The sequence below is a fragment of the Pinus tabuliformis genome, chromosome 4_1, assembly GCF_031772625.1.
Source record: "Pinus tabuliformis cultivar Carrire ecotype Pingquan chromosome 4_1, CPIR1, whole genome shotgun sequence".
Taxonomy (NCBI): domain Eukaryota; kingdom Viridiplantae; phylum Streptophyta; class Pinopsida; order Pinales; family Pinaceae; genus Pinus; species Pinus tabuliformis.
The window spans coordinates 142,085,365-142,101,603 of record NC_142303.1 but is presented as its reverse complement, the minus strand read 5'-3'; the positions used below and the strand labels follow the sequence as shown (position 1 = coordinate 142,101,603).

At 39.3% G+C, this 16,239-nt stretch overlaps 1 protein-coding gene across 1 annotated transcript in view; it reads right to left on the bottom strand.

Moving 5' to 3' along the window:
- LOC149174599 (amino-acid permease BAT1 homolog) overlaps positions 1–16,239 on the bottom strand; it is a 261,107-nt gene that overhangs the window by 117,076 nt on the left and 127,792 nt on the right. The gene's annotated exons all lie outside the window — the stretch shown is intronic.

The following is a 16,239-nucleotide window of genomic DNA, read 5'->3' as shown; positions in this document are numbered from 1 at the left end:
ATCCTTTTTGAACATATCCACCTTTTAAAAAAATCACTTACTAGAAAAAAATGTATTCGAGGAAAATTTACAATTGATTCTAAATGCAATTCACTCACTTATATACCAGTTGCAAAACAGAAAAATACTTTTCTCCGATAAAGTTAACACTGTGACTATTCATTGGGAAGTTGGTTACAGGATTTCAGCCATTGCTATCAAGCCCCTAGCCCAGGATTCAACATGCCCTTTTGTTAAAAGTGCACTTTGCTGCATTATTACTCCCTCATTATAGTTCAGTCAGATGCGACTACACTGAAACATTGCTCTTCTTGGAAAGTGAAATCAATGTGGAAAAAGTCGAAGTCGGGATTAATTCAGCAAGGGTCCAAAAGTTGAAAAACTCGGCAAAGTAGGGAGTTTCTTGAAAAAGTCGGCAAAATTAAAAAAAAAAACACACAAAATTATTCATTTTTTTTAACATCTAGAGTATCCACAACATCAAATAAATGCATTTCCACATAAACATGTAAAGAAAGCTAATATATAATATGTATATGAAGTCTAGTGCTACATCACATATCAAAATAGTGAATCAACTCCTGAATTTTGAGTCTTGTCTGAGTCTCAACTCTCAAGAATAAAAATATCAACAAAAAATATAATAAATGTAAATCATGAGTCATCTAAAAGTCATCAAGTAATCACTCAGTCACTGAGATCCTCTTCCCCTTTTACAGGAATAGGGAATGGCTTTGCCTTTTCCTCTAGAGGAAGAAGACCCTGCCCCTGGGGATACAAAATCAAATGGACTCAATCGTCCTCTAGAAGACAATGGAAGAGGTGGCCTCTGTGCTATGCTGCTGCTGCTGCCCATCCTAGATGGTGTCACCTCCTCCTCAGCATCCTCATCCAGCTCTGCTATTGCCTCCTGACCCTGCTAATTGGTAGAGGTACGTTTACTGGCATGGGATGCAGATTGCTGTGGATAAGTTTGTCAAGAGTTGGATGCTGTAGCACTTTTAAAAGTGCAAATCAATAGTTGGGTTTCTAACTTTCTATACCTCTCTCTTGGTATCATCTAGGGCATGGGCATGTATTGTAATGGACTTGGTAATTTGGGAGTGTTTTAAGTTATTACTTTGCTCCTCCTTTGTTCTTTATGCTTAATATGTTGCCTCTTGTTACAGCTAAAATGTTTTTAACTGGCTTCTTTTTAAAACAGTATGGCAGGTGTTACTACCGGCAATGTTGAATACTTGGCAAATGCTATCAACGAGATCACAAAGTCATCAGAAAAAGAGATGAAAGTTGGTGCAATTTAAATCTAATTTTTGGCAAACATCACAATTTTATTATTGCATCATCATATGAGAATTTTAGATCTTAGTTTGATTTTTGTGCTAGTGCACTACCATTGGAGACACCTTTGAATAAGTAGCCTATTGGTTAGGCATAGTCATTAGCAAACTTAGTTTTTGTACTCCATTTTAGGGGTACAGTAGGTTTCTCATGATAGTGTAGGATAAACGTTTGCTAGTGCACTGCTATTGGAGATACCTTTGAATAAGTGGCCTATTGTTTAGGCATAGTCATTAACAAAAATAGTTTTGTACTCCACTTAAGGGGTGCAGTCAGTTTCTCATGAAAGTGTAGAATACAGATTTGAGGTGTTTTTTTATGGACGTTTCCTTTTATGGTTGTATTCTGTCAAGAGGACAATTCACATACCTGTGTACTTTCCTTTCTCAAAAAGTGGGATGTTATTAAAATTAAATATCTCAGGAAAACTACAGGAATATATGGTTACCTTCAGCAATAACAGATGCACTTAATCAGCTCCCAAATCTGACTTATATGGTTTGGAAATTTGTCTCTGTGCACAACCGTCCAACTCAGCCACAAGAAAGGGTTTAAAGTTTTGCTACACGGGTTTTTCTGTCAGCGAGTTAAGGGTTTGGTGTTAAGTTATAAACTCAGAACTGTTTAACTGTGACTGTTGAGTGTTGACAATGGACTGTGGACATACCTTGCCGGCTCCTCTCCACGCAATGGCAGTTGCAAATGGAAGTTGGATTTGCCAATTTGGAACGTAACCCTCGTTCTCTCGATTCTCCACAGCAGCCAAAACAACGAACAATGAAAACGCACAGCAAAAACTAAACTGAAATCACCCTTTGCGGCTCTTTATCCACGAAAAAAATTCATGCCGATTTTTTCCATCGACTCGCGATTAAATCGGGATTATTTCGATAAAATCGCGATTTTTTCGTTTATGAAAAAATCGCCAAAAAGTCGCCCAATTTAATCCTTTTGCCCAAAAAATCGTAATTTTAGGAATAAATCCCGATTTTTTCGGGACTTTTTCCACACACTGTGAAATGACCATGTCATTTGTGTGATCTTCAAGGGTCGCACTACACTGTATCCATTGGATTCTTAAAAAGCAGCAAGGGTGCTGGGAATAGCTTGGAATTAGACATTTGGTGCCCATAAAATATGTAAGCAGTTTACTATGGAAGAAGAATATCCCAAAAATTGACTGCTCACATGCACATGTAATAATTCACAGAACTTTGTCAATAGGCTTGGGTAACTATAAGAGCAATTAATTTTTCAGCCATGGCTATCAAACTCTAGCCCAAGATTAAATGTTCCAAAAAAGGTTTCAAGAGAAAACATTTAGAAACCTCTCAATTAAAATCATTGATCAATAATTAAAATTCCTAAGTCTAACTTAGGAAAATTGATTAATTAATGAGTATTAATTGAGGAAATCGACTTTTGGTTTAAAGGCTTCTAGAAAGTGACTTGACAAAGTCTAAGATGATCTAAATCATCGATCACGATTAGATCTTGGTTGTTGATGCTCCAACGAGAGATTATAAGAGCAAGTCAATGGGATGGAGATAGAAACTGTTGTGAGAGCAAGGCAGTGCGAATTATCCAATGTGCAGCGTTGCCGCCTCGCTTGCACACCTGGTTAGTGTAGGAAAAATCTTCAACCCCACAAGGTGTGACTTTGTGGCAAACTAAGAGATGGGGTTGTCACATATCCCAACTCTCCCCGTTAAAAATCTCTCTTAATTAAAGCTAAGGGGGGTGGTCCCTAATGAAGGTTAGTGAATGAAATGTGAGTTTTTAGGAGATTAATTTAAATGGAAAGCTTATCAACAATAGTAAATTGATCCCACAATATGAACAAGTAAAGAGATATATGAGCAACTTTCAATAATTCATTCAAGAAAAATATGTCATCATAAACCAGTGCTTAAACAATTGATTGCTCAAAGTAAATAACATGTACTTGCTCAGATAAAAAATGATGACAAGTAATCTTGCAAAAGAGACAATGTTAAATCAATAATGAAATATCACTTGCAAGATAGAAATATTCAAATGTTGTACTTGTAAAGAAATGCTTAAATAAAAAGACAATATCATTGAATAATCATGAGCCCAAAAAGATACATGAGATAGCAACTTAGCAAGTAAAGATTGTCAATATAGAGATCCACACTACTTGCAAAATGAAATGAAATGAAATGATATTTTAAGGTCCACGAGACTAAAAATAGTTTATGAGACCATCAGTTCCCTGTGTTTCGCTCTTTGCAATTCAGTCCTTTTCCGATTCAAATTGATGATGAGCTGACCCAACCTTCCAACAATCTCCTCGCTAAAAATAAAATGCCAAGAAACTGATGCTAACATGTTCTCATAACTTTCTTTGATGTCTTTGAATGCATCACATTCCAAAATGAAATGTTTTTCCCATTCCACAGCTCCAGACGTGCAAAATGTGCACACCCTTTCTTCCCAAGTTTCTTTAGGCCTTTTCCACCGTCCTGTTTCACACCGAAGTTGATGTGAGTTGGTCCTTAATTCAGCAATAAGAACCTTTGCCCTCCACGAAATGCTAGCTCCAATGAACTCTTTTTGTTGTAAATCACACATAGGGTTGAATTCCTCAATGTAATATTTCTTCTTTCTACCCAACTCTTTTCCCCATACCTTTTTACAAAACTTCTCCATAACAAAATTCTTTAGCTCCTTGCTATTTGTGGGATAGGCATTGAGGTAGATATCCCATTTTTGCATCCATGTGTAGTTTTGTTTCACCCATGTTTTCTTTCTTTCACTAATGCCTTCATTGAAGATAACATTAGGCCATCTACCTACTCTCATTTGTTCAATTCATTTTAGGTATCTTATGAGCCGCACTGCTACTTTGAAAGAAAGATAACTTACAAATGAGATTCAAAAGATCCAATAAAAGTATTACTTGCAAACTGTAAATAGATGTTGCACTTGTTAGAGGAAATGCTCAAATGACAAGAGATAATGACATCAAGTAAACATGAGACCATTAATCATAACAAGTACACGAAACAAATAATATTGCAAGTAAATCTAAATGTTCTCCAAGATGATTTAATTAGCATGAAATGCAAATCTATCTAATGTGGAGTGCAATTATCTTGGTAAATTTTAAGTTAAATGCCTATCTAGATGCAACCTTTCTCTCAACTATTTTCAAACAAGTATCTAATGTGAGTTGTAGAGGGATACTCAAGAAAAGACAGTTGAGGTTGTATTAACGATACCTCCTCTGGAATATCCAACCACCCAACACCTCTGGCGCCGCAGAGACTATGGCTCTGACGACTACAAGGTCACCATGTTAACCAAGTTTGGGTGAGAGAGAGGGGATCCTAAAAGTCTTTCAACCAAGCTTATGCTTGGAGGTAAATTAATTAGAGATGCAAATTAACACTAAGGATGCCTAAATGAGATGCATGTGAACATTAATATTTCCAAAGAAAGTGTGAGGGGAAAAATCTTTAAGTAGATGTCACCAATATCCTTCAATGGAAATAAAATGTGAAATGATCCGCTTGATATAAAGATGTAAAATCACAAATCCAAGAAGTATTGCTTGCAATGAAGTAAATTTGCTCAAAATGGAATACCAAAAGAAAAATTTTCAAGAAATAACCATCAATGACTAAAAATAAATACTCATGAACTTGTAAAACAAAGTGAAATAGTTTAAATTTGCCAAAATAAAATATTTGCTTGCTCAAATAAAACTTGCAAGTATTGTGAGTAAATTGCACAAGTAAATGGAAATGGAAAAATGTAAACTAATATCGAGCATGTCCTAGAAAACTAAGAATATAAATGATATGTTAATCATGAAAGAAATGAAATTAGTAAGTGCAGACAATTAGAGCAACTATCTAAAAGATTATTCAATCCACAAACCAAGTTTCTCCCTCTAAATGGAGAGAGGGATACCATGGGAAAAATTTCTAAGCTCCCACAAAAGAAATTGGTTTTCTTATTAGATTAGTTACAAGGAAATTGTGAAAATTCGAGAATCCTCACCCGAATCTACTACTGCAGCAACTGATTAAACTTCTCGTATTTGTTAATTGCTGAAACAAATTATCTAATGCTTCCTACAGCAAATATCGAAGCTAATACAACTGCATCCTTCACTTAATTATTTAATTTGCCCAAACAAGAACAGAACAATAGAGTAAAAAATCCACACAAGCGACATAGTATTTTTTGGACAAATGTCCCTGGAAAAACCCAATGAGGGAAAACCGGTGCAGCAGCTTTGAGGGTTTTATTATTATTAAGCAATAGAAAATTCTGAATACATCTTTGAATACCTCACGGTTATTCAGTTACAGAGAGAGAAATACTGGCAGAAAGATTTGTGAGATTACCTCACACAATCACTGAGAAAAATCCCGGCTGATTCGAACACTGGATGAGGTGCCTCTGGCAGGCCCTACGCTGCCTCTGCGCAGTCCTCACACAATCCCTGCATCAACCTCTCTAGACACTACCTAGCCAGCTGATCGATTTGCTGCCTAGAGTCACTGCTCTCAGCCTCTCAGTCTCACACCCCAGCTCCCAGCTTCTGAGACTAAATCTGCCCAGCAAAATTTCAGTTTCTCTCTCACCCTCTACGCTGCCTATGTGTGGTGCTGCGTCAACCTCTGCGTGAGAGCTGTTGGATCACTCTCTGCCTCTCTCTACTAATGATTCTCTGCTGAGAAAATCTCTCTCTCTCCAGATGTTATCCTTGCCCCTCAACTGCAAGGAATCTCCTCTATCAAAACTTCCTCCTGAGAGCTTCTCACTTCATAAATTCGATCTCCTGATCTCTCGGTGTGTTTTCCAAATGACCCTCAAGCTCCCTTAAATAATCTTCTCGTTGACATTCAACGACCCAGATTAAAAGTTAATCAATGGTTAAGATCATTTTAGCTTGATCCTGGTCTTGTTCTAGAAGTTACACCAATAACTAGATTAATACCCATTAATATTTTTAGTTTCCTAAGTTTAGACTTAGGGTCCCATTAAAAAATAATAATTATTTTAATAAAATTGTCTCTGGGTGGAATTTCCTAAAATGTTTTCTGGGTTCTTTGGAATACATGTGCATAAGCCTCCCTGCAAAATTTGAGAACTAGAGCACATTCGATGCTGCCCCAAATCAACACTCCCTCTTAGCGAGGAATGTGCTCTAGCAATATACATTGCTACATACTGCTCTTACTCTGAAGCATCGTCCTCTGCGTTGTTGATATCTGACATGTTGTCCACCAACTATTGAGTTGCTGTTGTAACTCTATTGTTGTTGACACTACCACTGTCAACACTACATCTATACTACAGCTCCCTCTCAGGTGCTGCATCTGTGTTGCTTCTAGCACTACCACTGCAAATTGTTGCTGCCACTCCATCAGCAATGGAAAAACATCCAAAATTATTGAACTAATTGTGTTCAGTATGATACCACGTGAATGTCGGAGCCTGACTGCTGCTAGTCTCTGCACAGAGCCTCTGAATATACTACATTGTTGTTGACCTCTACTTTGTGCCATCTGCACTATTGTCAACTCTGTTTTGTGCTGCTTAGACTCTGGCACTTCTAGCCACTGCAATTGTCTCTCCAACACTCCTCGACACCATCCAACACTAGTCCATCCTGCTACCACAAAATTGGGCTCTCGTAGCAAGGTATTGATCCAAGAGGTGTACTCCTTAAGGATCTTGCCCATCTATAGCCCTTTCAAACTACAACACCAAATCAGCCCATTTGTAGCTCTTTCGAACTACAACTCCAAATCAGCCCACCTCCCTCCTGGAGGTATCTCGGTTGTCGTGGCGAACTCCTTCTCTTCGATCGTCGCGGGCGCAGCCTTCAGATCGTGTTGTTGGCATTATGATACAGGTATGATATAGGTGTTGTCCTTGATGGCAACTCACTCAAATGATAGATCATAGTACAGCTAGTAAATAGCAAAGAATTAATGATCAGAGAGGTATACGCAGGTTCACTGTGACAAAGAAGCGTATACACGCGGGTTCACCATATACCAAGTCGCGTATACGTACACACGCACTTTCATAGAAGGAAAGGCGCGTACATGTTGGAAATCTAAGTTTTGGTCCGTGGTATTTGGTCCATGGTATTTGGTCCGAATTGTTGACCCCAAGTATTGGGTCCAAAGTATTGGTTCTACGTGGTTTTGGACCATAGTATTGAGAGAGGCCTAAACCTATATAAGGAGAAGGTGGTCATTAGGCCAAAGTGCAAGTGTGCAAGTGATGAATAGCTGATGAAGGGTGAGATCTAGTATGCAGGTTACGGATATGTGATGCTTTGTTAAGGATGCACCTATGTGGTGAATGAAGGTTGATGAACCGGGATCATGAAGACTAAAATGCTTTATCATTATATGGTATGATCATGAATAGATCTAAATACTGATGCATGTCTTATCATTTATATCTCATGTTCTGGGTATATCTGAAGTTGAAAATTGCAACAAAGGTATAAGTAATTATTTTCAGATCTGTACACGGGTTCTCTTTGGTGAAAGAGCATATACACGCTGGTTCGAGACAGCCAAGTAGCGTATACATTATGAGATTTGATATTTGAGGTTGTTGTTGGTTCTAGTGGTTGTTACAGAGTTCTGGGTTTTGCTCTATGTTCTGGTGACTGTGTGTTGGTGACATGGTTTCAGTGATTCAGTTGTTGCGTAATTCAGAGATTGATGATGCAGATATAGTTGATGGTTGTATTGCAGTGGTGATTGTTTTGTATTGATGGATCCAGTCTGAAAATTTATGAAACGTGGTCCCTGAAAGAAAAGAGAAGGTTGTAGCCTTCTGTAGGTCAGCACCTACGTACTAGTACATCAGCTAGTACAAGAGCTAGGGGGTTGTAGCTCCATTCCAGGGGTCGCTGGAGAACGAGAGAAGGTTGTAGCCTTCTGCAGGGGGGTGCTTGCGTACTGGTACGAGTCTGCGCCAGTACAAAATTGTAAAAAGAAGTTTCTTATTAAAAGGAAGATAGTGAGGATTGCAGCAGGTGGTTTTCACTTTTCACCCACATTGGGTTTCCACCTTATATCATGGTGTTCATGTGTGCTTCTTATGTGTGATGATCTGTTCTGTTTTACTGCACCTGCTTACTGTTTATATGGTTAATAACGTTCTGATGCACTCATTAAAGATCAACTAACTGAATCATAAGTTTACTGGATATACGCTAGTTTCATTAAACACAGTTGTGTATACACGCGGGTTACCTTAACTGAAGTAGCATATATGAATCTGATAATGGAAATGAAAAAGTTATTGATTTGCTAATACTGATTCACCCCCCCCTCTCAGTATTATTTCCAACAATTCGTATCAGAGCGGGTCCTTCAGAAGAAGCTTGATAGCTTGAAGGAAGATCCATCAGGATGAGTAATCAAGAAAGAGAGGGATCCATCAGACCACCAATCTTCAATGGGAGCAATTTTGTTTACTGGAAGATGAGAACTTCAGCCTATCTACAATCGCTTGGAACGGATATTTGGGGAATCATGGAAGGAGGATATACCTATCCATCAGCAGTTCCTACAGATACGGCAGGTAGAAAGTAATATGAACTCAATGCCAAAGTTCTTACTATCTTATTGGGAAGTTTGTCAAGATCAGAGTTTGTCAAGGTCATGCAGCTCAAATCAGCGGCAGAAATATGGGACAAAATCATTCTAAGCTACGAAGGAGATGATCAGGTAAAACGTGTTAAGCTTCAAACTCTCAAAATACGATATGAAACTCTTAAGATGCATAGTCATGAAAGCATAGCTGATTACTTCCTACGTATAGATGAGATTGTCAATTGTATGACGAATTTGGGTGAAGAAATTAAGGAAGTTGTCTTAGTTGAGAAAGTTTTGAGATCCTTGTCTGCTAAATTTGAATCCAAAGTATCTACCATAAAAGAAAAGGAGGATCTGCAGAATATCACTATGACGCAGCTTTACGGAATCTTAACTGCTTTTGAAATGAGAAAAGGAGGACCATAAGATATGAGAGAAGCCACATTTAAAGTATCAACAAAGGGAAAAGAAAAACTCAATGAATCAAGATACATCTCAGAAGAACAATATGAGGTAAATTTTGTCAAGAAACTTCAACGAGGATCTGGAAGGTTCAAAGGTAAGCTACCTTTCAAATGTTTTTCTTGTGGTAGAGTTGGTCATTACGCTGCTAAATGCCCTCATAACAAAGGAAAGATGTCTGAAAAAGGTAATAGAAGTTATTATACTCATGATAATAGTGATGGCTTGTCCAATAGTGATGAAGATAATCAAGAAATTAAACTTTTCATGGCCTATGAAAATAAGGACGTAGAAACAGAAGAAGTTACCAGATTAAAAGATCAGCTGGAGACAGTAACCAAAGTAAGGGAGCAGCTGCAAGATGTAGTAAAAGATCAGAGCATAACAATTCAGAGACTTGAATCTAAGATCCTCTCTTTAAAAGAAGATCTTGAAGAATCAAAGAAGCAGAATGAAGAAGCTCTTGAATAACAAGAACATGAAGTGCTCGAATTAAGAAAACAAGTGGAAGAAGGAAGAAAAGTTGAAGAAAACATAAAGAAGCAATATCTGGAAAAGGAAGAATAACATCAGGTTGAGGTAAATATCTTAAAAGCTAAATTAGAAGAAAAGGATAAACTGTTACGATTTCAAGACAGTACTAAGATTTTGGATGATATTCTTAGTAGTCAAAGATCCCCTACTACAAAACTGGTCTTGGCTTTTATGAAACTATTGAAGGTGAATCTAGCTCACAGGGTGAGGGAAGGAAGTCTAATGCAAAATCTGAAATGATCAACAAGGAGATAAGTGGTCAACCCCAGCAACAACCCAAGAAAGAAATTCTTCAAAGAAGATTTTTTGCTCCTAACTATGGAAGTGATAGACGGTTATTTCCTCCAATGAGTAATGTTGAATGTTATGAATGTCATCATCTTGGACATGTTGCAGCCAGATGTAGAAGAAGAATGGTTCAAAACCATCACACAGAAAGATCATCACGTTCCAGGTAATTTAAGGGATATTGTTTTTCTTGCAATATGTTTGGTCACAAAGCTATTGATTGCAATAAAGGAATAAGAAACATGTAAGATGTTATGCATGTAACAAGTTTGGACATAAAGTAAAAGAATGCAGGAGCAAAATTCGGACACCAAAGCAAAAGGATCATACATCATCACAATTCCACATATTGAAGAAGACAGAATTAGAGTCAGAAAGATGTGGCATAACTTAGTTAGCAGACATAACAGACACAAGGGAAACTGAAAGCGTAGACCTTCAGTATTCCAATTTGCATATGCAGATATTATAAAGAGAAGTCGCGTATATACACGAGTTAGAGGCTGCATAGTCGCATATATGGAGCTCTGAAGAAAAAGCAATAGGACAGACTCAGGAAAAGAAGTCTAATATGGTTTAGTCATGGTATGTGTTGGTTGGCACAGGTTCAGGGGGAGCATATGCTTCGAATAATTGTTGGCATTATGGTTAGAAGACTTTGGTGATAATGCTTATGAGGCTAAATGATACATCTTGCTACTTACTGTTGGTTGGTCAAGAGAATGATATTGCAGGTTATAGGTTGCTGATGTTGATAAGAGATGCTTATGGTGCATATCATATGGTATATGATAGTTGTTGATGACTATCATGGTCTTGTTTAGGTCGTTGGTCATTGTTATAAAAGTCAGACTCGGCATGTGCTCAAGGGGAGCATGGACAGATTGATACATCTTAGCATATACAAAGGGGGAGCTCAATCAGAGAATTCAGCATGTACTCAGGGGGAGTATGGACAGCAGAATGTATATCAAGGGAGAGAATATCTTGGTCCGCCCTTTGCCCTTGATGTCAAAGGGGGAGAGTGACTTGGTGTGGTTGTTGCCATCAAGTCCAAAGGGGGAGATTGTTGGCATTATGATACAGGTGTTGTCCTTGATGGCAACTCACTCAGATGACAGATCATAGTACAACTAGTAAATAGCAAAGAATTAATGATCAGAGAGGTATACGCAGGTTCACTGTGACAAAGAAGCATATACACGCGGGTTCACCATATACCAAGTCGCGTATACGTACACACGCACTTTCACAGAAGGAAAGGCACGTACATGTTGGAAATCTAAGTTTTGGTCCGTGGTATTTGGTCCATGGTATTTTGGTATTGGTCCATGGTATTTGGTCCGAAGTGTTGACCCCAGGTATTGGGTCCAAGGTATTGGTTCTACGTGGTTTTGGACCATGGTATTGAGAGAGGCCTAAACCTATATAAGGAGAAGAAGATCATTAGGCCAAAGTGCAAGTGTGCAAGTGATGAATAGCTGATGAAGGGTGAGATCTAGTATGTAGGTTATGGGTATGTGATGCTTTGTTAAGGATGCACCTATGTGGCGAATGAAGGTTGATGAACCGGGATCATGAAGACTAAAATGCTTTATCATTATATGGTATGATCATGAATAGATCTGAATACTGACGCATGTCTTATCCTTTATATCTTATGTTCTGGGTATATCTGAAGTTGAAAATTGCAACAAAGGTATAAGTAATTATTTTCAGATCTGTACGTGGGTTCCCTTTGGTGAAAGAGCGTATACACGCTGGTTCAACACAGCCAAGTAGCGTATACATTATGAGATTTGATATTTGAGGTTGTTGTTGGTTCTAGTGGTTTTTGCAGAGTTCTGGGTTCTGCTCTGTGTTTTGGTGACTGTGTGTTGGTGAGAGGGTTTCAATGATTCAGTTGTTGGGTAATTCAGAGATTGATGATGCAGATATAGTTGATGGTTGTATTGCAGTGGTGATTGTTTTGTATTGATGGATCCGGTTTGAAAATTGATGAAACGTGGTCCCTAGAAGAAAAGAGAAGGTTGTAGCCTTCTGCAGGTGGGTGCCTGCGTACTAGTATGAGTCTGCGCTAGTACAAAATTGTAAAAAGAAGTTTCTTATTAAAAGGAAGATAGATACTATTGCAGCAGGTGGTTTTCACCCACATTGGGTTTCCACCTTATATCATGGTGTTCATGTGTGCTTCTTATGTGTGATGATCTGTTCTGTTTTATTGCACCTGTTTACTGTTTATATGGTTAATAATGTTCTGATGCACTCATTAAAGATCAACTAACTGAATCATAAGTTTACTAGATATACGCTAGTTGCATTAAACACAGTTGCGTATACACATGGGTTACCTTAACTGAAGTAGCGTATATGAATCTGATAATGGAAATGAAAAAGTTTTTGATTTGTTAACACTGATTCACCCCCCTCTCAGTGTTATTTCCAACACGTGTTTCTCATCCTTGTCCTTCTTCCTGAGAGAACACTGAGTAGCGTAGTGACCCATCTCAGCACACCTTAAACACTTGATCTTCGAGACGTCTTTCTTACGTCTTCGTTGCTCCTGTTGTCCCTTCGATGCAAGGGCTGCATTATCCTCCTCCTCCATGGGCTTTGACCCACTGTTGCTGCTTCTGTCAAGTTTGACCTTGACTAAGTCTCTCCTCAGCTCCTCTTGTTTTAGAGTTGCCCACATCTCATCCCAATTCGGCAAAGTTGCTTTGCCCAGGATACTCTGGACAAAGACTTGCCACTCATCCGAGACAAAATTGAGGGTTAGTCTAACCAACTCTGAATCTTGAGGTGTATGCCCCACAGCAGACAATTCATCACGGGTCTCCTTAAGCTTCTGAGGAATGGATCCACACAATCCCCCTTCTGCATCTAAGCATATCTCATCTTCTATTCCAAATACATCTTCCGTTGCTCGGAAGACCATTGATATAGCATTGCCAAGGCATCCCATATCTCCTTAGCAGTCCCTCTACTAGCGACATGACACACTACATGATCCTTTACTCTATCAAGGATCATCCTCTTGGCCTTTGCCATTTCACCTCGGTACTTCTTCAACGGATCTGTATTTGCAGGCACATTCACTACGCTGTTGACATATGTCTTGAGGGCATGCTCATCTAGAAGGAACGACATTCTTGCCTTCTAGATGACGAAGTTGGATGCCCCATCCAACCTGTCCTGATCCCTCAAGCCAATGGTTGCCATTTCAGCCACAAATGTCAAAAATCTCCTCTCTCCTCTGTGCTGCTGCTGGGCTAGCCTACACACTCCCTGCTGGAGCTAGTAAAACTATTCCCCCTTCGCTGCTAGTCAGCTCTAGAGAATTCGAATTCCTTGGCTAGGAATACTCTGAGGAAGAAATTCCCTCAACCGTGCTTCTTCTCTCTCTTTTGACGATTTTCTGCCCAGCAAACTACCTACAGAAAAATCTGCATCCCACCAGCTCTCCTCATGCTAACGCTTCTGCGTTTCTCCCTCTACCCCAACAAAAACTCGATCTGGAAGCCCTTCTATCTGTCCACTCACTTGGAGGGAGACTGCCTCAAAGTTTCAGCCCTCTAGCTAAGAACTGCACAAACCCTCTGGGGTTTCGAACTGCTGCCTCCTGCAGCTTTTCGATTTCCTCTTATGCTTAGCGTTGCATCTACCGGCTCTGCTCTTCTTGCTTCACCTGCAGCTCTGATACCATGTGAAAATTTGAGAATCCTCACTCGAATCTACTACTGCAACAACTGATTAAAGTTATCCTATTTGTTAATTACCGAAACAAATGATCTACTGCTTCCTACAGCAAATATCGAAGCTAATACAACTGCAGCCTTCACTTAATTAATTAATTTGCCCAAAATAAGAATAGAACAATAGAGAAAGAATCCACACAAGTGACAGCATTTATTGGACAAATGTCCCCGGAAAAACCCGATGCGGTGCAAAGTTGGCCGCAGTGCAGTTGGCACAGTGCAGAGTCATCAGCAGCGCAAAGTCTTCAATGACAGTGCAAATGCTAGTCGCAGTCAGAGACTCGAGAAACAGATGCATCATACTAATCGCAGTTGATTTAGTATTTTGGATACTTTCAGTTGCAAATGTTGTAGTGGCAGCAGCAACAGATGAGAGGGAACTGCAGTGTAGATGTAGTATTGGCAACAGTATGGCAGTGTCAGCAGCAGCACAGATGCAGCGTATATCAGAGTTGCGCAATGGTTGGTGGGCAGCAGCAGCCAGACATCAGCAGTGTCACAGGAGATGATGCAGAGACAGTGTGTTTGTGAAAATTCGGTGATCCTGAATCCTACTGCAGTAACTGATAATATTTCTTCTATTTTTTAAATTACTTAAACAAATTATTTGCAATTTTCTACAACAAACATCAAAAATACATACACTGCAGTCTTCACAAATAAAATTTTGTGGAAAGTAAATACAAGGAAAATACTAGCACATATATAACCACAGTGACAATTATTTTTGGACAGTTGTCCCAGGAAAAACCCAATGCGGGGAAACCGTTGCAGCAGATGAGGGTTTCTTTTATTAATCTTCAGCAATACAAGACAAAATAGAGGAAAAATCACTGAGAGAATTTTACTGGTGATTTTCTCACTATCCACATCATTTTCAGACTCCGAAGAGGACCTCATGCCTCTCTTGCTAGCCTTTCTGCGTCACCCTCTGTGCAGTGACAGCGTAGGCCCTGCGTCGACCTTTCTGCGTCCTAGCTTTGCTTCTCTCCTCTGCGCTACCTCCTCCAGATTTGTCCTACACTCTCTGACTATGCTAATTCCCTCTCTCTCCCACCCGCAACTCACTCTCTAATTCAATTTGTCTTGTCGAACTTCAACCAGTGAGAAAATTGATCTGCTTGAGCAACTGAGTATCTGCTTTGGTGTGTTCTCCATCTACCCATCGACTTCTTATAATATTCTATTGGAGCACCAGCGGCCAATATTAAAACATAATCGATGGCTAAGATTAACTGGAAATCGATCCATGTCTTCTTCTAGAAGATTCTCACCTGATTTAATTAATACCCTTTAATTAACTAGATTTCCTAAGTTTAGACTTAGGGAACCATTTTAAAAAGTTAATTATTTTAATTAAATCATCTCTAGGTGGAATTTTTCGAAACGATTTATGGGTATTGGAGAATGCATGTGCTTTAGCCTCTTTACAAAATCTAGAGGCAAGAGCACATCCGATGCTACAGAAATCAACACTCCCTCTTAGCGAGGAATGTGCTCTAGTGTTGCAACCCATTGAAGCACCACTCTATCTCTACACCATCTCGTGTTGCACTGTTGATGTTTGGCCAACATGAGAGGCTCATTCTCCACCATCAGGTAGTAGAGACTGGATCTGCATCACTCTTGATGAATCCCAACTGCAGCAAGTAACTGTCAATCTGACCATACCATGCCCTGAGTGTCGAATTGAGCCCATACAGGGATTTCTTCAATCTACATACATGAGTGCATCTCTCATGAGTTTCGAAGCCTTCAGGTTGCTCTATGTACACTTATTCTTCTATCACCCCGTTCAAGAACGTTGTCTAATAACGTCCATCTGGTGAATTTCCCAACCCATCTGTGCTGCTAGGGATATGACGGATCTAATAAAGGTATATCTGGCAACTGGGGCGAAGGCCTCCTCATAGTATATTCCTTCTTTTTGTGCATACCCCTTTGCCACGAATCTAGCCTTGTACCTCTCTACACTGGCATCTATAGCATACTTGGTTTTGTAGATCCATCTGGAACCCACAACTGATTTATCTTTGGGTCTAGGCACCACCTCCCAAACATCATTTGTCATGATAGAACTATATTCTTCTACCATGGCATCTACCCACAACTGATGTTGTACAGCTTCCTGAAAACTGGAGGGTTTTGCAACCTGAGCTACCAAGGCCTGGTATCTGTTTGGCTGCCTACGCTTCCTCTTGTCCGTTCTAGGAGCTTCGACAAACTCTTCTACATCATTTAAGGTTTGA